The sequence below is a fragment of the Oncorhynchus kisutch genome, linkage group LG6 (genome assembly GCF_002021735.2).
Source record: "Oncorhynchus kisutch isolate 150728-3 linkage group LG6, Okis_V2, whole genome shotgun sequence".
Classification (NCBI taxonomy): Eukaryota; Metazoa; Chordata; class Actinopteri; order Salmoniformes; family Salmonidae; genus Oncorhynchus; species Oncorhynchus kisutch.
In genome coordinates this window covers 52,956,929-52,980,116 of record NC_034179.2, presented here as the reverse complement: position 1 = coordinate 52,980,116, position 23,188 = coordinate 52,956,929, and positions in this window count along the sequence as shown.

Below are 23,188 nucleotides of genomic sequence, written 5' to 3'. Positions count from 1 at the left end.
CTCAACCAGCTTTTCCTGGAATGCTTTTCCATCAAACTTGAAAAACAAATGATAGCTAAAATCAGATGGGATGGCGTATCGCTGCATAATGCTGTAGTAGCGATGCTGGTTAAGGGTGCTTTGAATTCTAAATAAATCACAGACAGTGTCACAAGTAAAGCACCCCCACACCATAACACCACCTCCTCCGTACTTTACGGTGGGAAATACACATGTGGAGATCATCCGTTCATCCATACCGCATCTCACAAAGACATAGTGGTTGGAACAAAAAATCTCCAGTTTGGACTCCAGACCAAAGCACAAATTTCCACCGGTCTAATGTCCATTGATCGTGTTTCTTGGTCCTACAAGTCTCTTCTTCTTATTGGGGTCCTTTAGTAGTTGTTTCTTTGCAACAATTTGACCATGAAGGCCTGATTCACACAGTGTCCTCTGAACAGTTGATGTTGAGACGTGTCTGTTACCTGAAATCTTTGAAGCAGCCCGCCTAGCTACTCACTGGACCCCTATGATCACTCGGCTACGCATGCCTCTCCCTAATGTCAATATGCCTTGTCCATTGCTGTTTTGGTGAGAGATAATTGTCTTATTTTACTGTAGAGCCTTTAGCCCTGCTCAATATACCTTCACTATCCCTTTACTTCCACCTCCTACACATGCGGGGACCTCACCTGGTTTAAATGATGTTTCTAGAGACAATATCTCTCTCATCGTCACTCAATGCCTAGGTTTACCTCCACTGTATTCACATCCTACCATACTTTTGTCTGTATATTATGCCTTGAATCTATTCTACCCTCCCCAGAAACCTGCTCATTTTACTCTCTGTTCCGAACGTACAAGACGACCAGTTATCATAGCCTTTACCCTTATCCTACCCCTCTCTGTTCCACTGGTGATGTAGAGGTTAATCAAGGCCCTGCAGCGCCTAGCTCCACTCCCATTCCCCAGGCGCTATCATTTGTTGACTTCTGTAACCGTAAAAGGCTTTGTTTCATGCATGTTAACATTAAAAGTCTCCTACCTAAGTTTGTTTAATTCACTGCTTTAAGCACACTCTGCCAACCCGGATGTCCTAGCCGTGTCTGAATCCTGGGTTAGGAAGACCTCCAAAACCCCTGAAATGTCCATTCCTAACTATAATATTTGCCGACAAGATAGAACTGCCAAAGGGGTTGGAGTTAGCCTTCAGAGTTCTGTCTTACTATCCAGGTATGTACCCAAACAATTTGAGCTTCTACTTTAAAAAAAACACCTTTCCAGAAACAAGTCTCTCAGCGTTGCCACTTGTTATAGACCACCTCTGCCCCCAGCTGTGCCCTGGACACCATATGTGAATTGATTGCCCCCCATCTACTGTATCTTCAGAACTCGTGCTGCTAGGTGACCTAAACTGGGACATGTTTAACACCCCGGCCATCCTACAGTCTAAACTTGATTCCTTCAATCTCACGCAAATTATCAATGAACCTAACAGGCACAACCCCAAATCCATTAACACGGGCACCCTCATAGATATCATCCTAACCAACTTGCCCTCCAAATACACTTCTTCTGTTGTCAACCAAGATCTCAGCGATCACTGCCTCATTGCCTGCGTCCGTAATCGGTATGCGGTCAAACGACCACCCCTCATCACTGTCAAACGCTCCCTAAAACACTTCAGCAAGCAGGCCTTTCTAATCGACCTGGCCCGGGTATCTTGGAAGGATATTGACCTCATTCCGTCAGTAGAGGATGCCTGGTTATTCTTTAAAAGTGCTTTCCTCGCCATCTTAAAAAAGCATGCCCCATTCAAAAAATGTTGAACCAGGAACAGATATAGCCCTTGGTTCTCTCCAGACCTGACTGCCCTTGACCAGCCCAAAAACATCCCGTGGTGTACTGCATTAGCATCAAACAGACCCCCGCAATATGCAACTTTTCAGGGAAGTTAGTAACCAATATACACAGGCAGTTAGGAAAGCAAAAGCTAGCTTTATCAAACAGAAATTTGCATCCTGTAGCACAAACTCTAAAAAGTTCTGGGACACTGTAAAGTCCATGGAGAATAAAAGCACCTCCTCCCAGTTGCCCACTGGACTGAGGCTAGGAAACACTGTCACCACCGATAAAACCACGATAATTGAGAATTTCAATAAGCATTTCTCTGGCCATGCTTTCCACCTGGCTACCCCTACCCCGGTCAACCATGTTTAACTCTGTGTTGTAGTTTGTGGTGCCCTGCTTTGCTTTATATTGGCCAGGTCGCAGTTGTAAATGAGAACTTGTTCTCAACTTAGCCTTCGTGGTTAAATAGGTGAAATAAAAAATAAATAAATATGGACTTGATCTTTTACCAAATATGGCCGTCTTCTGTATACCACGCCTATCTTGTCACAACACAACTGATTGGCTCAAACACATTAAGAAGGAAAGAAATTCCACATATTTATTTTTAAGAAGGCACACCTGTTAATTGAAATGCTTTCCAGGTGACTACCTCACGAAGTTAGTTGAGAGAATGCCAAGAGTGTGCAAAGCTGTCATCAAGGCAAAGGGTGGATATTTGAAGAATCTCAAATATAAAATATATTTTTATTTGTTTAACACTTTTTTGTTACAACATGATTCCATATGTGTTATGTCATAGTTTGAAGTCTTATTATTCTACAATGTAAAAAAATGTTAAAATAAAGAAAAACCCTTGAATGAGTAGGTGTGTCCAAACTTTTGGTACTGTACATGCATACAGTCATCAAGTATTCAGAACCCTTTACTTTTCCACATTTTTCTAAAATTGATTAAAACGTTTTTTCCATCATCAAACTACACACAATACTCCATCATGACAAAGTTAAAATCGTTTTTAAGAAATGTTTGCACATAAAAAACTGAAATAAGACATTTACATAAGCATTCAAACCTTTTGCTATGATACTTGAAATTGAGCTCCGGTGCATCCTGTTTCCATTGATCATTCTTGAGATGTTTCTACAACTTTCTTGGTGTCCACCTGTCATAAATTCAATTGATTGGACATTATTTGGAAAGGCACACACCTGTCTATATAAGGTCCTACAGTTGACAGAGCATGTCAGAGCAAAAACAAAGCCATGAGGTCAAAGGAATTGTCTGTAGAGCTCCGAGACAAGATTGTGTATGCACAGATCTGGGGAAGGGTACCAAAACATTTCTGCAGTATTGAAGTTCCCCAAGAACACAGTGGCCTCAAACTGAGCAATCAGTGGAGAAGTGCCTTGGTCAGGGAGGTGACCAAGAACCTGATGGTCACTCTGACAGAGCTCCAGAGTTCCTCTGTGGAGATGGGAGAACTTCCAGAAGGACAACCGTCTCTGCAGCACTCCACCAATCAAGTCTTTATGGTAGAGTGACCAGAAGGAGCAACTCCTTAGTAAAAGGCACAAGACAGCCCGCTTGGAGTTTGCCAAAATGCACCTAAAGAACTCTGACCATGAGTAATAAGATGATCTGGTCTGATGATACCAAGATTGAACTATTTAGCCTGAATGCCAAGCGTCACGTATGGAGGGAATCTGGCACCATCCCTATGGTAAAGCATGGTGGTGGGATCATCATGCTGTGGGGATGTTTTTCAGCAGCAGGGACTGTGAGACTGGCCAGGATCGATGGAAAGATGAAGGGAGAAAAGTATTGCGAGATCCATGATGAAAACTTTGTTCCAGAACACTCTGGAACTCAGACTTGGGTGAAGGTTCACCTTCTAATAGGTTAAGACAATGCAGCAGTGGCTTTGGGACAAGTCTCTGAATGTCATTGAGTGACCCAGCCAGAGCCTGGACTTGAACCCAATCGTTCATCTCTGCAGAGACCTGAAAATAGCTGTGCAGCTATGCTCCCCATCCATCCTGACAGAGCTTGAGAGGATCTGCAGAGAAGAATGGGAGACACTCCCCAAATACAGGTTTGCCAAGCTTGTAGCGTCATACCCAAGAAGACTCGAGGCTGTAATCGCTCCCAAAGAGTCTGAATACTTATGTAAATGTGATATTTCGGTTAAAATTTTTAATACATTTGCAAAAATGTATAAAAACCTGTTTTTTGGATATTGTGTGTAGATTGATGAGGAAAGAAAATGTCTTGAGATGTTACTATTTGCAGCTATTGTTTTTTCAGCATAGCTATTTATTTATTTTTCATGTGTTTAAATGAAGTTGTTAAGTCTCTGCTTTCCAAAAAATGGGATGAATTCACAAGACATTGACGGGCTCAACCAAACTGGCCTCTTTTCACCTAATGTGTTAAATGTGTCCTTTATACTGGCAGAGCCAATGGGGGTCACCTTAGAGACTGCTGCCCTATATAGATAGTCATTGAACACGGGTCACTTTAATAACCTAGACTACTGCTGTACACATATTTTCTATTCATACAGTTGAAGTTTACATAGACTTAGGTTGGAGTCATTAAAACTAGATTTTCAACCACTCCACAAATGTCTTGTTAACAAACTATAGTTTTGGCAAGTCGGTTAGGACATCTACTTTGTGCATGACACAAGTAATTTTTCCAACAATTATTTACAGACAGATTATTTCACTTATAATTCACTGTATCACAATTCCAGTGGGTCAGAAGTTTACATACAATAAGTTGACTGTGCCTTTAAACAGCTTGGAAAATCCCAGAAAATTATAAAATCGCTTTAGAAGCTTCTGATAGGCTAATGGACACCATTTGAGTCAATTGGAGATGTACCTGTGGATGTATTTCAAGGCCTACCTTCAAACTCAGTGCCTCTTTGCTTGACATCAAGGGAAAATCAAAAGACCTCAGAAAAAAATTGGAGACCTCCAAGTCTGATTCATCCTTGGCAGTAATTTCCAAATGCATGAAAGTACCATGTTCATCTGTACAAACAATAGTACACAAGTATAAACACCATGAGACCACGCAGCGTCATACTGCTCAGGAAGGAGACACGTTCTGTCTCCTACAGATGAACACACGTTGTGTGCAAAAAGTGCAAATCAATCCCAGAACAACAGCAAAGGACCTTGAGAAGATGCTGGAAACAGCAGGTACAAAAGTATCTACAGTGGGGCAAAAAAAGTATTTAGTCAGCCACCAATTGTGCAAGTTCTCCCACTTAAAAAGATGAGAGGCCTGTAAATTTTCATCATAGGTACACTTCAACTATGACAGACAAAATGAGAGAAAGAAAATCCAGAAAATCACATTGTCACTCATCTGCAGGTATGTTTTGATGTGAGAGAGGAAGCCAGTCCCATCATCGCCACCTCACCCGCTCTCAAGATAACCTTTGGGCCAACTGGGGGCCCAAGGCTGGTTAGGAGACACCGCAATTGTAATGAACTGAGGGAATATTAGGGTAGCACTGTAATTCATTAATCATATGCTGTCCTCTTTCCCTTTCTGTCTTCTACACCTCTCTTCCCACCTCGTCTTTCTTCCTCGTTTTATAATGCACACCATATGTGCATTGAAGTACAGATTGAACTTGTATTTATAATATTACAATTATCATAATTATAATGCATTTATTATGTATTTATAACACTTGGATAATGAACCTCTTTCAATAAAGTGTTTCACAGTCTCCACTGGTTGAAAATAAGTATCTTATTGAAATACTATCCTGTGTCCTCAGATTAATGCAGATGAAGGGAGTTAGATATGCATAGTTATTTTTCTGTATATATGAATTACAAATCAATCATGTTTGTAGTCTACTGCATAGTTACAATGTGCAATCATTGATGTCCCAGGAGCAGGAGTGGTAAACACTGTTGATAATTATACACTGTGTATAATTGTAATACATACATGCAGACACAGCATCATTCAAAGAATGGAGTTTGATATGACTGAAAAAATAATGTCTGAGATTCATACCTGAACCTGACCTTTATTTGCCAAGGAAGAGTACATGATCAATGAATATATTCAATGTACAGGCTACAATGTAGGAATCTCATGCGTGGAAATACATTACATGTACATAGGACTTACATCCCTGGCACAATAAAGTGCAATATTCTATTCGAACCAGTGATGAGGCACATGAGGCTTTTGCAGAGCAAGGGGAACTACTACAAGGTCTCAGAGCGAGTGATGTCACCGATTGAAACGCTATTAGCGATCACCCCGCTAACTAGCTAGCCATTTCACACCGGTTACACGTAGGCTTCATTAATGCCATTCAGACTTGAAGGTAATACAACAACTATGATAGCTGAGGTTCATAGATGGATTCTGAACTAATTTCATACCAACGATTTAGGGTCCATACACAGATCGGCTACATACTGTAGCTAGCTACACATCCATAGGCATACAGTTATTTTGATCCTCCACTACACAATAAGCAAGTACATAGTTACCTATGGTACTTCAGCTGCATTGCAAGGCAAGCTTACACAATTGTACATTCATTTTGCAGTAAATGTTTTAGCTAGCTAGATTCTTTACATCCATTGTTTCACAAGACGACAGCCTGGTTTGCTGGTTTTCTCAGGAGTCCCTAAAATATGAAACAACACGAATTACAAATTCATTCTCCCAACACTAGCTAGCTGGCTAACGTTAGCTAGTCAGATAACTTGCTAAATAGCGATTTTCCTAAATTAACTTTATGACAAAAAATATGCACAAACGTTTGTCTCTACATTAACTAACATATTCCTCTCAATTGTACATTTTGTCAGCCATCTCCACCCAGGGACAGGTGGCTAGCGTTAAAATTCATCATTGTAACCACTCAATATGATTGGTCATATAAAAACCCTGGGAACCAACTGCATAATGAGTGCTCTAACTCCCCCTTGTGGTGGTCTGGAGCATTGAAGTTGTGACGATGGGTACCTCTACGTCCCGCGGTGCAAGCTCACAACTTTTAAAGGATGAACCACTGTACATGACCAATACATTCATTTGATTTAGAACGCAGTTTAAAGGATTCCACTCCTGCTTCATAAAACAAACAAAGACTGACTGCAGATCAGATGAATGCCGGTAAGATCAGGGAGGAGATCCTCTTATCGCTGAGTGCTTTTAAATGGGCCCCGCTAACATTGCGTTCCACTAACGTGCCAGAGGCGTCGGGCAGCTAGTGGCTGGCCAGGTGAGAGAGGCGACCGCATGGGAAGAGGGCAGCGGTGGGCACCAGTGGGTAGCGGCGATCACTGCGCCGGACCAGCAAGGGGGTAGGAGTGTGGACTAATTAGGAGGTCACCTGTTGGGCCTGTCTAAAAGCACTACCTCCCAACCAGGCACTGCTGTGCCACTGAGCTCTAATCATGGCTGCGGGCCCAGCAGATGGTGGCGGGGGGAGAAATGGATCGGGAAATGAGGGGGAGTGAGAGGGCAAACGTGGTGTCTATTTTGTTTACCGCCTGACTTTAATTGTGATGCTGATGTGAGCTGGCGGCGGCATGCCGCGACTGCATGTACATGTATGCTAATAGGTGACAGCATTCCGAACCTGTTTACGTCTGCCTGCCCTGGAAAACAATTATCTGGTTTGGATTGCATTGGAATTCCTGCTGTTGCCCATCAGCTGTATAATGGGTTATATATACAGTATGTTCAAACATCTAATGCAATGTATTTTCTGAATTTCACGTAATGGTAGGTTTATATACATGCGGTTAATGTAAATAACAAATGTAATCACATTGTCATCTTCATCTAGTCATAACATGATCTAAATGAAGACAGAAAGGAGACTCTTTCTCCATAAAGCTCTGGTCAACTCCCAGGAGGTATCTTCTGGTTTTTTTTGCCCTTCAGAGAGGCACCAGAAAGTAAAGCCAAAGCAAACTGTCCAAGGCCAGAACACAGAGGGGCTGTGGGTTAGTGTGAAACAACCTTCTCTAGAGATCAATGAGTCGAAACGCCTGCCTTCTGGACCAGAAGAGCTCCCAGAAGCATCTGGGGCCACGGGCACTGAGGGTGCAGAAGGGGCCCAGCCAATCAGAGTAGACTGGAGGGCTACATTATTATAAGGGATGAAGGGATGTCATTCTCTTTTTGCTACTCTGATATGTTGTGACATTCCAAAATGAATGGTCCTTGTTTGTAATTGACTGAAAGAACCGTATAGCCCTCCCCGCTACTTACTGACGGCATATATAACAGCCTTGTGCCATAATAAGGGTTTTACCCTGTTTTACTGCTCTTCTCAAAAGGGAATTCGAAGTTGCAATATTTACACGAACATCTGCCGGTCCCTGAGTGGGTGGAGGAAAATTAGGTTTGTTTTTCATAATTTGATTGAGTCCAATGTTGCTTTGTGTACACTGTGGCTGCTGTAAAATGCCTGTTGCCAGGTTACTGGATATTACTTATGTGCCACGTAGTCATAATACAACTTATGATGTATATACTGTTTTCAATATATTTGCTCTCTATAATTGTGCATGTGCACTCGAACTCGGAATGCAAATCCAATAACTCTGTAGTTAAAGTCCAGTGAGTGTATTAAGAGAACACTTATCTGTTGAATAGGTGGGTGGGTATGTAATTACTTTTTTGTTGTAAGGAGACTAGTGAGTTGGGGGGGGGGGAAGTGAGTTAGAGGATGTTAATCGGTTCGGCTGCGTCCTGATTAAAACCTATCCCTCCCCTCCAATTGTTAGGATCGTATAGAGATCGTACCAAATGCCCACTTCTTACATTTCACAGATAACAGAGGAAATGAGTTTACCCTGAAAGCCATCTGAATTCCGGATACACGACTCCTGTATAATGGATATCATAATCGACATTTAGCCTAGCTTTGTTTCATTACTACTAGCACTTACCCGATTACCTCTGAAACCGGATACCCAATACCTTTATACCAACTCAGGACAGCACATCTTTCATAGCGATCGATCAGAATAGTTGCCTGACAACTCACGCTGAATTGCTCGGCTGCTCTATTGATCGCTACATACTTCATTCTGAATCTGCCATCCTTTTTTTCTCTCTCTCATCTTATTCAATTGTTACCATGCACTTGCAACAACGATAGCTCAGATGTGCGATTGACTTTTGAATCCGCCGTCGTTAAAAGTTGTTTGTGGTGATGTCGCGTGTGGTGAAAACAATGTAATCGGCGATTGGATCGTCTTTAACCAAGCAGACTATCAAAGCCAATTACGTACTTTGAAAACGCTGCTTCACCCACCTGTGTTCTGGCTCTGGCCCAACCCATCAGTTTCTGGGACCAATCAGACAGTCCGAATGTTTTTGCATTCTAGAAGAGTCAGGGAGGGAGTGAAATCCAGACTCTTGGTGTGACTTTTGGCTGAAGCAATGAGTCTGGGTCGCCAGGCAATCAGAATAGTGTATTCTGTTGACATCTAGTATCTCAGGAGTGTTGTGTCTCAGTGATGCAGATCTGGCCTATCTAGTGTCTGTCTCGCTCCTGCCTGCCTCTGGGGTCTTCATCACTCATCCAGAAACCAAGAACCTCCTGACAAGGTTATTGAAGGGTGCTACCCAAAGATTAAGCAGCTCCATCTATTCATCCATCCGTTCCAAGAGTTCACCTAGAGGGAGTCATTATCATATCAGATTGCCATGCCAGAAATCAGAATGAATACATAACGGTTATATGCTTTCAGAGAGCTCTCCTTTTCAGCTCTTTCTTTTCAGCCGCTCCAAACACAGCTGCCCAGGCTGGCAGACGGACACGCTACCGTCTGAACACGTGTGGCCTCATACTCTAGGACTAATGAAGTGGTCTAGCCAGAATCCAGGGAACTCTCTGTTCACTCATACGTTTCGTTCTTCTAACTCCCTTTGCTTTGTCGGGGCGGGTTATAAAACCAAAAGTCTGATTGCAAGGCAAGGCAGCCTAACCTGAAGAAGAGAGGACTGTTACAACTTTGCGATGTAGAACAAATGGGAGAAAAAGGGGGGTGCGGATAACTAGGCATAGATTCTTGGGATTAGCATGAGCGTCAAGAGCACTGGCTTTTGTCTTGTGGCCGTCTTTCGAGTTGAGCAAAATCATTGCGCTCTCTAATGAAACCACTCCAGCCAGGGCTGACAGTAATGTCAAATTCAACAAAAGGGGTTTGGCACTTGTCCCCATCCCTCCATCATTCTCTCATCCTTTCTTCATCCCTCAATCCCCCCTCCCAACAACTCTCCATTCTCTCTATCCCTTTAGTCTTTTACTTTCCTCTCTCCATCCCTTTTTACCATGAGCCCTAGACATATTTAGTCTGCAATTAAGGTGTGAATTGAAGACAGGGAGTGAGTGTGTGGCTTTCTGTCTGTCCTTGACGTCCAGAGGGTGGAGTGGGGTTGGCGGGAGGGCCCTGCACTGATGCAGTTGGTGGGTGCCCGGAGGGGCACAGATAAACACATCACACACTGCTTCTAATTGGCAGAAGACATCTGCTGTCAACCAGAAAAACCAATCTGAAATCATCACGCCTTGCTTCCGGGCAGCCATGCCACACTTCACAATTACCCCTCATCATCACAAATGTGGAGAACATGAATTTTCTTTCCAAATGATTATAATATATATTTTTTTTTACAACTGAGCTCCGCTCAATTGTGTGATGGATACTACTCCCTGATATCATTAGTGTATTATCACTACTATTATTAGGGGAGAATGGGGTAAGTTGAGCCATTTGTTACATTCACTACGTCAAGGGAAATCTAGTATTCTTTCTAACAAAGATATCAACATATATTTCAGGATGTTGTGTATCCCTGGAAAATAAAATCTGAATTCATGTAGATATAACACTTTTGAAAACAGCTTGTCCAAAAAAGTGGTATTTTGGTACAATTTACCATGAGTATGGGGTAATTTGAGCATAGGGACATGTTTGTTTTCTATTTTGTCAATAACCATGTTTCCATCCACAGTTTTTACGGGAGTAAAGTCATACCATATGAAACAAAATCACGACAGCTGTGATGGAAACAGTAAGATTCGATACAATTTCTTATCAGGCAACAGATTATTTGTTCAAATGGTGGGATCTTTTTGTGTCAGTAAAATGAATTGTGCTGGAAATGGCGGTGGAAACGCCATTATGCGCAAATATTGATATAATAACCATCATATCAAAGTAAACTTGGAATCACGTGATGATATGGTGTGTGGTCGTCCCACTACGACTCGGGAAACCATGCAATTTATTAGGCTACAGATTAAATAAGTTACGATGAACATCACAGGGTGGTGAAAGTGCACGGTGATGAGCTTGATGCTCCTTTCCAATGAATATTGAGGGTCTTATTCTAGTCACATGATGATGATGCTTTGACTGCCATTTGACCCCCAAAAATATTCTCGCTCTTATCCATAATAATCTTATCATGTAGCCTATCCTACCCGCACAGCCTACACGCACTGTATCTTCGAGCTGTTGGCTACTTAGCTAGAGCGAACGTGCCAAGACCAGAGTAGGCACGTTTTCTATTTAACGCAACAGATTTTGTGACAAAACTATCGGTAGAGTTGAAAATGTGATGGAAACCCACTGAAATGTAGATTTGTTTGATGGAAATGCAGCACTGGTGGGAAAATGTGCGCATTTTCTTTATGCATATATTATAATATTGGCATTAACATCTTTTGGCAATTTTATGGAAACCTAGCTACAGTAACTCTTGATTGTCATTCAGTAAAAAAAAATTGTCATCCCATGCTGCTGCTCGAATGGACTTATTCCCTTCTCACTTCCTTGGTGAGAAAATGTAATCATATTTTGTATGTTGGACATTGGCTCAACTTACCCCAAGGCAAACATTTTGACTATTAGCCCACACAATGATGCACTTTCATGCTATGTTTAGGACATCACATTGTAACTTATACAGACCCCAACTGATGTATAAAACAATCTTAAAAATATCTACTTTGGTTTCGATACAAGCATCATGAAACCTATAACACAATACATTCATTAGACCTTTTGAAAATCTGTAAATATTTTTTTTACCTAACTTGCGTACCATTCTTTTCATGTGGTTTCCTTCTTCACAGACTGTTCCTAAATATTTGTTTAAGTGATTCATTTTGTGTATGTTTTCCTGAAAACAAGGGGTGGCTCAACTAACCCTTTGGCTGAACTTACCCCACTCTCCCCTACTGGTGCAGTTATATGTTGGGAGGCCAGGGGAGGGAGGAGCTGGCAGGCAGGAAGCAGTGGAACTAGGACTGACTTGGCCCTGGCCAGGGAATATGATGTTTGTTTAACATGAGCTTGCCCATAATGAGGGCAGTCGTGTTATGAGTTTTCTGACTTCCACAACCCCCCCTGAGCAGAGTGTCTAAGCATGACCACTGGATGGCAGCAGAGTCACACACACGCACGCCACGCACACACACACGCACGCCACGCACACACACACGCGCACACACACACACACACACACACACACACACACACACACACACACACACACACACACACACACACACACACACACACACACACACACACACACACACACACACACACACACACACACAGTCCCACTGTTTAAGTGGCAGAGCCATTGCCTGCTCTGTCTCTCTCTGTCTCTGTCTCCATGCGGCAGCTAGGCAGGCAGCAGGCACTGACTGGGTGCCTTTCAACTGTCTTCAAACAAGCTCTATAAAGTGGAATGAAATGTAGAGTGCCTTGCAGGGGTGCCTTGTGAGTACTTCATTTCAGACTGACAGATACAGGTGTCTGTTGTACCGAGCGACCCTACTAATCTGACAGAAAACAAAAACCGACTATCAAGAGAAGGAAAAGCCTATAGAGGTCAGAAAGTGCTATATGTCGGACTCCCCATTTAAATGTGTCCACTCCTGAGGCTGAAGTGGACAAATTGAATGAAGAAGAGAGAAAGTTGACTTCGCACTTTCGTGACGGTAGTGTCGTGCATCTTGTGAAAAGGTTGTCCCTTTATTCCCCTTTAAGGTTGTGGTGTAAAGCTGTGCGGATGTAGCACGACCTCTCTCTTTCACTCTTTCTCCCCTCCCCCCTGTTCTCTGGTTCTGCCTCTCTAATGCCTTGGCTACGTGAACTGGGGATTAGATCAACCCGGAGAAATCAACGGCTGACACAAAAAAAAAGGATAGGAGAGCAATAAGCAGGCGGTCACGTTTTTTAATCAGGGGTTGTTGAGGGTTGTTGGGGGGGGGATTGAAGAGATGCTGGAGGGAGGAGAGGGGGGAGTGAATAATCCCATGTCAAGGCAATCATGTTGAGGAAGGCAACGGGATGGTTGTGGGAGAGGGCCAACCGTGTGGCTCTCAATGGAAGGACTGACTGACACACCAATCCTGAACCTGGCTGATCTGCAGAGGAGGACGTCACGTGTCTCTGAAATAGATTAGTGCGCTTGCACACCTCATTTTAAGCACTGAATGTCCTGCCATAAGGCCAGCTCTGCCAACAGTATTCCTATGGGGGGGGGGGGGACCAAGCTGAACTGCTGCTACTGCTGCTGCACAATTAGCCCACAGTGTCTTTATGCAAACCTTTACCCAGCACAGTCCCTGAATACATAGCATCCCCAGACAGCCTGGTATTGGAATGGTGCTTCTTCGTTTTCAAGTTGTCGTCACCATGAAGAGGATAGAAGATGGACACAGTGAACATATTACCCTGTTACGATCATTGGAATTTGTAAAATATGTATATATAAATGTCTATAAATATTTATGTATATTCAAACTTGTATATGTTTTATGGCTACCAGAACCGCAACAACCAATTCTGTTATGGTGTGCTTTTATTTGCAGACTTTCCAGTCACAACTTTAAGACCACCTTATTGGATTGATTTTCTCTTCTCTGGCTAGTCAATGTTTGTGTCCACAGATGTCCCCAGGTGTGATGAAGTGGACCCAGGAGCAGGGCAAGCAAGGAAGGGGTAGAGAAGGCAGGAGAGGGGCTGTGCTTCGGTTGTACCTTTCTGTCTGTTCTCCAGCTGCCTCTTTACTTAGGACCATGAAAGGGGCCTTGTGCACACACACCCGCCAGCTGTATTCTCAGAGCTGAGGATGGATCATCAAGAGAGGGAGGGATAGAGAGAGAGAGAGGAGAGAGAGAGGCAGAATGTAAAGAGAGTGAGAAAGAGGGGCAGGGAGAGAGGGAGGGAGGGAGAAGAGAGTTGAGACAGAAAGTAGGAAGGGGAAGAGAGAGAGAGAGAGAGAGAGATGAGAGCCTGTGAAAGAAGCTGATAGAGTCTCACCAGCATTGGTAAAGTAATGAACAAAAAGTGTCTCTCTCTGTCTCCCCTCCTGGGGGCAGAGAGCGCATAGAGGGTTTGATCAGAAACATCAAAGTCACAGAGAAAGAGATTACACAGCAGCCTGTCTGCCTGAGCACAGTGACTGATAGCTGGCGTAATTGCCCAAGTTTAGTTCAACTGTTTGTGCTTCATCAGTTCCCATGTTCACTTCAGTTCTCCTTCAGTTCTCGTCTCTCCTTGGGAATGTACTGGACTGTGGTAACGTACACCGAAGGCCGCCAAGCTTTCAAACAAGCTGCGCATTACTTTAAACTCCCTGTGAAATGGCAAGTCATGGAGCATGAGTATGATGTTACATTACAGTATGTGTATGTGAAAATGTTTATGAAAACAAAGAAACCTTGAAAAGCAATACAGTCCGTGTTTGGCACATCATGTCAATGTCTCTATTGCACTGTGCTTTGAAAGTAAAGCACCATTTGCCCAGGTTCCCAATTATCTGCAAACATTTGACTCAGTACAATCTTTTGATCAGTGAAAATATCAGTGAATTATTTGTTTCATGTCAACTGCATTTCTCTTCTTTTTCCACCAAAATGTCCATCCCTTTGTCTTCACAAAGACCAATTTTCCCATATCCGCTCTCCCTCTCTTCTTACTATCCCTCTTCTGATTGATAATGCATGGGAGGGCTATTTGAAATGGAAATGGACAGGCGTAATCTGCCTTTGACTCCTGTGACTGTGAGAAAGTCTGTTGTTACTGACAGCCCTCAATCCTCTTCTCGGGATCATTAGACCCAGGCAGGGACCTGTGAGAGACAGGAGAGACAGGGGATAGGGAGGCTTCAGTCAGACAGCTCTATGGGCTGGGGAGAGAGGGTCAGACAGAAAGGATACATGGAGGAAACAGACTGGCTGTGGAGGGCTGATGATAGTGTAGGAAGGCTGGTGATAATGTAGGAAGGCTGATGATAGTGTAGGAAGCCTGGTGATAGTGTAGGAAGGCTGATGATAGTGTAGGAAGTCTGGTGATAGTGTAGGAAGGCTGATGATAGTGTAGGAAGTCTGGTGATAGTGTAGGAAGTGTGGTGATAGTGTAGGAAGGCTGATGATAGTGTAGGAAGTCTGGTGATAGTGTAGGAAGACTGATGATAGTTTAGGAAGGCTGATGATAGTGTATGAAGGTTGGTGGGTGAGATAGTAAAGAATTCTCATATTGTGGTGGGAGTGGATGATCAAATCAATCACATTTTATTTGTTACATGCTTCTTAAACAACAGGTGTATACTAACATTGAAATGCTTACTTCCCAACAATGATTTTTTTTCAATAAACGAAACATAGAAAAAATTCACAAGGAGTAAATATACAGTGAGTAACTTGGCTATATACTCAGGTTACTGAGGGGGTACTATGTGCAGGGGAGTTAACTTCTTTGGGACTGGGGGACAGTATTGAGTAGCTTGGATGAATAAGGTGCCCAGAGTAAACTACCTGCTACTCAGGCCCAGTTGCTAATATATGCATATGGTTAGATTTGGATAGAAAACACTCGGAAGTTTCTAAAACTGTTTGAATTATGTCTGTGAGTATAACAGAACTCATATGGCAGGCAAAACCTGAGAAAAAAATCAAACCAGGAAGTGGGAAATCTGAGGTTTGTAGTTTTTCAACTCATTGCGTATCAAATATACAGTGTATATAGGGTCATATTGCACTTCCTAAGGCTTCCACTAGATGTCAACAGTCTTTAGAACCTTGTTTGATGCTTCTACTGTGAAGGAGGGGGGAATAGGAGCTGAATGAGTCAGAAGTCTGCCAGAGTGCCATGAGCTGACCACACACGTTCACGTGAGAGTTAGCTTGTGTTCCATTGCATTTCTACAGACAAAGGAATTCTCCGGTTGAAACATTATTGAAGATTTATGATAAAAACATCCTAAAGATTGATTCTATACACCATTTGACATGTTTCTACGGACTGTAATGGAAGCTTTTGACTGGGCTAAACGCGTGAACAAAAAGGACATTTTTTGTGGAACTGGGATTCCTGGGAGTGCATTCTGATGAAGATTATCAAAGGTAAGTGAATATTTATAATGCTATTTCTGACTTTGTTGACTCCACAACATGGCGGATATCTGTATGGCTTGCTTTGTTGTCTGAGTGCTGTACTCGGATTATTGCATGGTGTGCTTTTTCGGTTAAGCTTTTTTAAAATCTGACAGCGGTTGCATTAAGGAGAAGTGGGTCTAAAATTCCATGCATAACACTTGTATCTTTTAGCAATGTTTATTATGAGTATTTTTTTTGTAAATTGATGTGGCTCTCTGCAAAATAACCGGATGTTTTGGAACTACTGAACATAACGCGCCAATGTAAACTCTGATTTTTGGATATAAATATGAACTTTATCGAACAAAACATACATGTATTGTGTAACATGAAGTCCTATGAGTGTCATCTGATGAAGATCATCAAAGGTTAGTGATTCATTTCATCTCTATTTCTGCTTTTTGTGACTCCTCTCTTTGGCTGGAAAAATGGCTGTGTTTTTCTGTGACTAGGTACTGACCTAACATAATCGTTTGGTGTGCTTTCGTCCTAAAGCCTATTTTGAAATCGGACACTGTGGCTGGATTTAAAACAAGTTTATCATTAAAATTGTGAAATACTTGTATGTTTGAGGAATTTGTACATATCTACGTATTTATGAGGTAGATATGTACAAATATGTACAAATAAAGTGACTAGGCAACAGGAATAAATATTAACAGCAAAGTATGTGATGAGTCAAAAAAGTTCAATGCAGATATTTCGGGGAGCTGTTGAACTATTTAGCAGTCTTATGACTTGGGCATAGAATCTGTTCAGGGTCCTGTTGGTTCTAGACTTGGTGGATCAGTACCACTTGCGTGCAGTAGCAGGTCTTTGACAATTTGTAGGGCCTTCCCCTGACACTGACCTGGATGGCAGGTAGCTCCCCAGCGATGTACTGGGCCATATACACTATCCTCTGTCGCGCCTAGCAGCTGGATGCCAAGTGGAGATGCAGCCAGTTAAGATGCTCTCAATGGTGCAGCTGTTGAACATTTAGAGGATCTGAGGGCACATGCCAAATCTTTTCAGCCTCCTGAGGGGGAAGAGGCGTTGTCGTGCACTCTTGACAACTGTGTTGGTGTGTGTGGACCATGATCATTTTATTTATATTTTACCTTTGTTGAACTAATCAAGTCAGTTAAGAACAAACTCTTATTTACAATGACAGCCTAGGAACAGTGGGTTAAACTTTACCTTTATTTTATTTTACTAGGCATGTCAGTTAAGAACAAATTCTTATTTTCAATGACAGCCTAGGAACAGTGGGTTAACTGCCTTGTTCAGGGGCAGAATGACAGATTTTTACCTTGTCATCTCGGGGATTCGATATAGCAACCTTTTGGTTACTGTCCCAATGCTCTGACCACTAGGCTACCTGCCGCCCCAAAATAATTCATTCCTTAGTGATGTGGACACCGAGGAACTTGAGGCTCTGTACCTACTCCACTAAAGCCCCGCCGATGTGGATGGGAGCGTGCTCGGTTTCCTGTTGTCCACAATCAGCTCCTTTGTCTTGCTGATGTTGAGAGAGAGGTTGTTGTCCTGGCACCACACTGCCAAGTCTCTGATCTCCTCCCTGTAGACTTTCTCATCATCGTTGGTACAGGAGGGGACTAATCACGCACCCCTGAGGGTCACCATGGCGGATGTGTTGTTGCCTACACTCCCCACCTGGGGGCGGCACATCAGGAAGTCCAGGATCCAGTTGCAGAGGGAGGTGTTTACTCCCAGGGTCCTCAGCTAAGTGATGAATGCTGAGCTGAGCAATGGTGTTGAATGCTGAGCTGTAGTTAATGAACATCATTGCCACTTAGGTGTTCCTTTTGTCCAAGTGGGAAAGGGCAGTGTGGAGTGCAATGGAGATGGCGACATCTGTTGGGGTGGTAGGCAAATTAGATTGAGTCTAGGGTGTCTGGGATGATGGTCTTAACAGCTGGTGCTCTCATGCATGGTTCAGTGTTACTAGCATTGACGTGAGCATAGAAGATATTTCACTTGTCTGGGAGGCTCACTGGACAGTTCGCGACTGGGTTTTCCTTTGTAATGGCTACACTGGAGATGGATGAGGATGGTTTTGGGAATGTATAGTGTGGCATGGCTGTACCATGATGGTTGAGGGTGGGACTGAATGATTATGAATGGTGTGGGATGCTATAAGATGTTTTTTTAAGCTTACCTTTATTTAACTTGGCAAGCCAGTTAAGAACAAATTCTTATTTTCAATGACAGCCTAGGAACAGTGAGTTAACTGCCTTGTTCAGGGGCAGAACGACAGATTTTCACCTCCTCAGCTCAGGGATTCGATGTTGCAACCTTTCGGTTACTAGTCCAACACTCTAACCACTAGGCTACCTGCACCCCAAAGATTTGTCGAGATAGATGTTATAGATGCTATAGGATGTGTCTGATGCAATTGGATACCTGTTCTGGAGTGGATGAGTAGGATGTGTGAGTGTGAGGATAGAAAACTGCCTGGGCACGGTGGCTGGGGTGGACAGTGGGAGGGTCACAATACAGCTGAGTCAAAGATGTCACACTCTATAATGTCATTACACCGCTGGCCAACCTGCAATCAATAACCGCTCCCGTTGCTGAGCGGAATTAAAATCATACACTTCCACTTCCTTCCTCTTGGCCCCTTAGCACTGGGCCAGTATGCAGCAGATACTGCAGATCCATCGCCTGCCACTCTGCATACCTCCTGTGAAGGTTAAACTCACGGGGTTAGCGTTTGCAGTTCACTGTTTTTTGACATCTGCATTTTAGTTGTCCCTCGTTCCCCATAACTTCCTCTGTTTACCTCATCAGGGGAGCGCTGTCCTCAAAAACAACCCCCCTTTGCCCCCACAACACACACAAGCATATTACACACACACACACACACACACACACACACACACACACACACACACACACACACACACACACACACACACACACACACACACACACACACACACACACACACACACACACACACACACACACACTGTTGGGTGCCAGACTGGCAAGGTCCTGTCCCTTTCAGCAGCTAAAGCAATGTGTGAGTGCTTGAGTTCACACTGAGAGAAGAGCACCTCACCAGGGGAACAGTGACAGCTCCCTGTGTTCCCTCTCTTTTGGAAACCCTACAGTTGCATCTTGTGCATTTCATGCCCTATTTATAACACGTTCCTTAGGGAAGTGTAACAAAAAGTTTTCTACCTGGAAACAAAAAGGGTTCTTTTAAAGGTTATATTGGGACAGAAGAAGAACGCTTATAGCTTCTAGATTTTCTAAGAGTGTACACTGCTGGTTCACTGTGGGTTATGATAGCAAATCATGCACTGACTTCCAAAGTGGGAGCATGGCTCGCATGTGAAGTGGAGCCACATACATACACACACACAGTGACTGCGCAAGCATAATGTATAAAGCAACTAGCGCTCTGGGCTAATTTGACTGTAAAACACTGCTCTACGCTTAGTAGAACCCCATTAAAAGATGCAAGGATGGGGATGGCCTGGAATACTACTGTGCACACTATGTATAAACGTCAGACAGATTGAGAATGGCCTGTTTCCTAGAGAAAATAAACTACTTAAAAAAATATTTTTGACACGTCTCCGTTAACACCTCGTCATAGACTCAATTGCTTCCTGAACTCTGTTATTGTTATACTTTTGACCAGGGCTCATAGGCTAGTGCACTATATAGGGAATAGGTCCCGTGTTTGTCCCGTGTCCCAGAGTAGTGCCCCTCAACTAAAATGTATAAATGGGAAGGAAGTGTAGGCTGAACATTCTGATGGCACTTTTATATGCAAATATTGTGCCCTCTCAGCACCTGCCTGGCTGGCTGTCATTAAGGTGTGTAGGGAAGTAGCAGGGGCGAGATGGGGAGGGGATCATGAGCAGAGGTCACCACTATGTCCTTCAGCAACAAAAACTGCTTTATCTGATTATCACTTCACCCTCGTCCTGTTGCCACGCGAACAGCCAATCACGAGACACCTGAGTTTTGGAAATTCACAAATAAAGGAACGTTGACATATTGTGATATCGTTGATTTATTGGTTGGCACTTTGATGAATGGTCAAATCAGGAGAGTCATTAAGATGGATGGAGTGTGATATAGAAGGTAGGGAAAACAGGGTGAAGTTGTTTTGGATACCCTATATTCAAATTTCCAATCACTTGGTCCTGGAGTGCTATAGAGCCAGGACAGCCCGGACATATTTTGGATAGCTCAGATTGTAATGGCAATTTTGTTGGGAGGAATGATGTTTGACATGCTTTTTACTTTTGTATCACAATTATTATTATTATTATTTTTTTTTTTTTGGGGGGGGGTCATGATGAACGTGGCCATTTTAGGCCCATTTTAGACCTATTAATGCCTCTTGTAAGACCCTATGATATGTGAACCTGACACAGATCTACAATATGGAGCATGTCTAGATTCAGTTTTTTTTTCCACATTCATTTCTTCAACATTACACATTAATAAGAATATAAAAAAATGACCCTTTTTTAAACATATTGTTTGGAGCAATATACTCTTCAAACACATTTCCATTGTGGGCTCTGGTACTTTTTTTGAGATATGGCCCATCTTATACATAGACATTGACATTTTAGGTCATTAACCAATCACAGTCCTCCTTTAAGATTGCACATTCAGTAAATCACCATTTTCACATTCACTGTGTTGGTGGTGCTCATAAAATGTATAAGAACTTCAAAATTAGCAGAGAGCCCACTCTGGAAATTGTATGTACTTGTAGATTCTATTGTTCTAAACAATATGTCTTGAAACTTACAAAATCAAAAAGGGTACTTTTAAGTTATTAATATGAATATTTTTAATGTTAAATAAATGAATGTGGAAGTGTGTATTTCAGAATCTAGACATACTACATACAGGTAACTGTCAAAACAAAGGAAACACCAACATAATGTGTCTTAATAGGGTATTGGGCCACCATGAGCCACCAGAACAGCTTCAATGCACCTTGAAATAGATTCTACAAGTGTCTGGAACTATATTGTAGGGATGCAACACTATTCTTCCATCATTTGGGGTTTTGTTGATGATGGTGGAAAACGCTGTTTCAAGTGCTACTCCAGAATCTCCCATAAGTGTTGAATTGGGTTGAGATCTGGTGACTGAGACAGACACACGCACACACACACATACAGGGAAAATGTACGGAGTAAAAAGTACATTATTTTCTTTAGGAATGTAGTGAAGTAAAAGTAAATGTTGTCCAATATATAAACAGTAAAGTAAAGTACAACCCCCCCCCCTGAAATACTTATGTACCTTACACCACCGAGGAGTAGAATCACACCAATATATTGTCTGTATCAGGTAGGTTTCACGGATCACAAGGCCTTACTGAAGGCATGTATAGGTCTAAAAAGGGCCTGAAATGACCACTGTCATCATGATTTAAAAAAATATATATGTTTGCGATGCAAATGTAAAAGGCATGCCAAACATCTTTCCTCCCAATTAACTGTCTAGGTGAAAATTGCCAGAGCAATCTGAGATATCACAAATTGCCCCATAACACCCACACAAGAAAACGAGCAAAAGTCCATGTGTAGCAACCTATGGGGCCAACAAATGAAACACAGAGAAATGTGGAATTGTGAAAATTATTATCAAACATGTTTCAAATTCTAAGTGGCCTACATGCATGTGTTTGAATGTATGTTTTCAAGCAGACACGCCAGCACGTCCATTTACATTGTTGTAGCTGGTATGCTTAGAGGCTGTTATCTCACATGAGTGTTCCAAATCAAATCAAATTTTATAGGTCAGTGGGGCAAAAAAGTATTTAGTCAGCCACCAATTGTGCAAGTTCTCCCACGTAAAAAGATGAGAGAGGCCTGTAATGTTCATCATAGGTACACTTCAACTATGACAGACAAAATGAGGAAAAAAAATCCAGAAAGCAAAATCACATTGTAGGATTTTTAATGAATTTGTTGTCGCAAGTGCAGCGAAATGGCTGTATTTCTAGCTCTAACAGTGCGGTAATACTTAGTAATACAAAACAATACACACAAATTACAAAAATGTACAAAAATAAATTAAATACGAGCAAGTCCAGAATACATATACACTGAGTATACAAAACATTAACAACACCTGTTCTTTCCATGACATAGACTGACTAGGTGAATTCAGGTGAACACTATGATGCCACTTGTTAAATCCACTTCAATCAGTGTAGATGAAGGGAAGGAGACAGGTTAAATAAGGATTTTTAAGCCTTGAGGCAATTGAGACATGGATTGTGTATGTGTGTCATTCAAAACATGAAAGTGCCTTTGAACGGGTTATGGTAGTAGGTGCCAGGCGCACCGTTTTGTGTCAAGAACGGCAACGCAGCTGGGCTTTCCATGTTCAACAGTTTCCCATGTGTATCAAGCATCTAGGACATCCAGCCAACTTGATACAACTGTGGGACACATTGGAGACAACATGGGCCAGCATCCCTGTGGAACGCTTTCGACACCTTGTAGAGTCCATGTCCCTACAAATTGAGGCTGTTCAGAGGAAGGTGTTCTTAATGTTTTGTATACTCATTCGGATTCGGAAAGTATTCAGACCCATTCCCTTCTTGCACATTTTGTTACATTACAGCCTTACTGTACAGACACACCATAATGACAAAGCAAAAACAGTATTTTCTTTTTTGTATAAATGTATTAAAAATAAAAACTGAAATATCACATTTAAAATAAGTATTCAGACCCTTTACTCAATAGTTTGTTGAAGCACATTTGGCAGCAATTACAGCCTCGAGTCTTCTTGTGTACGATGCTACAAGCTAGGCTCACCTGTATCTCTCGTTCTTCTCTGCAGATCCTCTCAAGCTCTGTCAAGTTGGCTGGGGAGTGT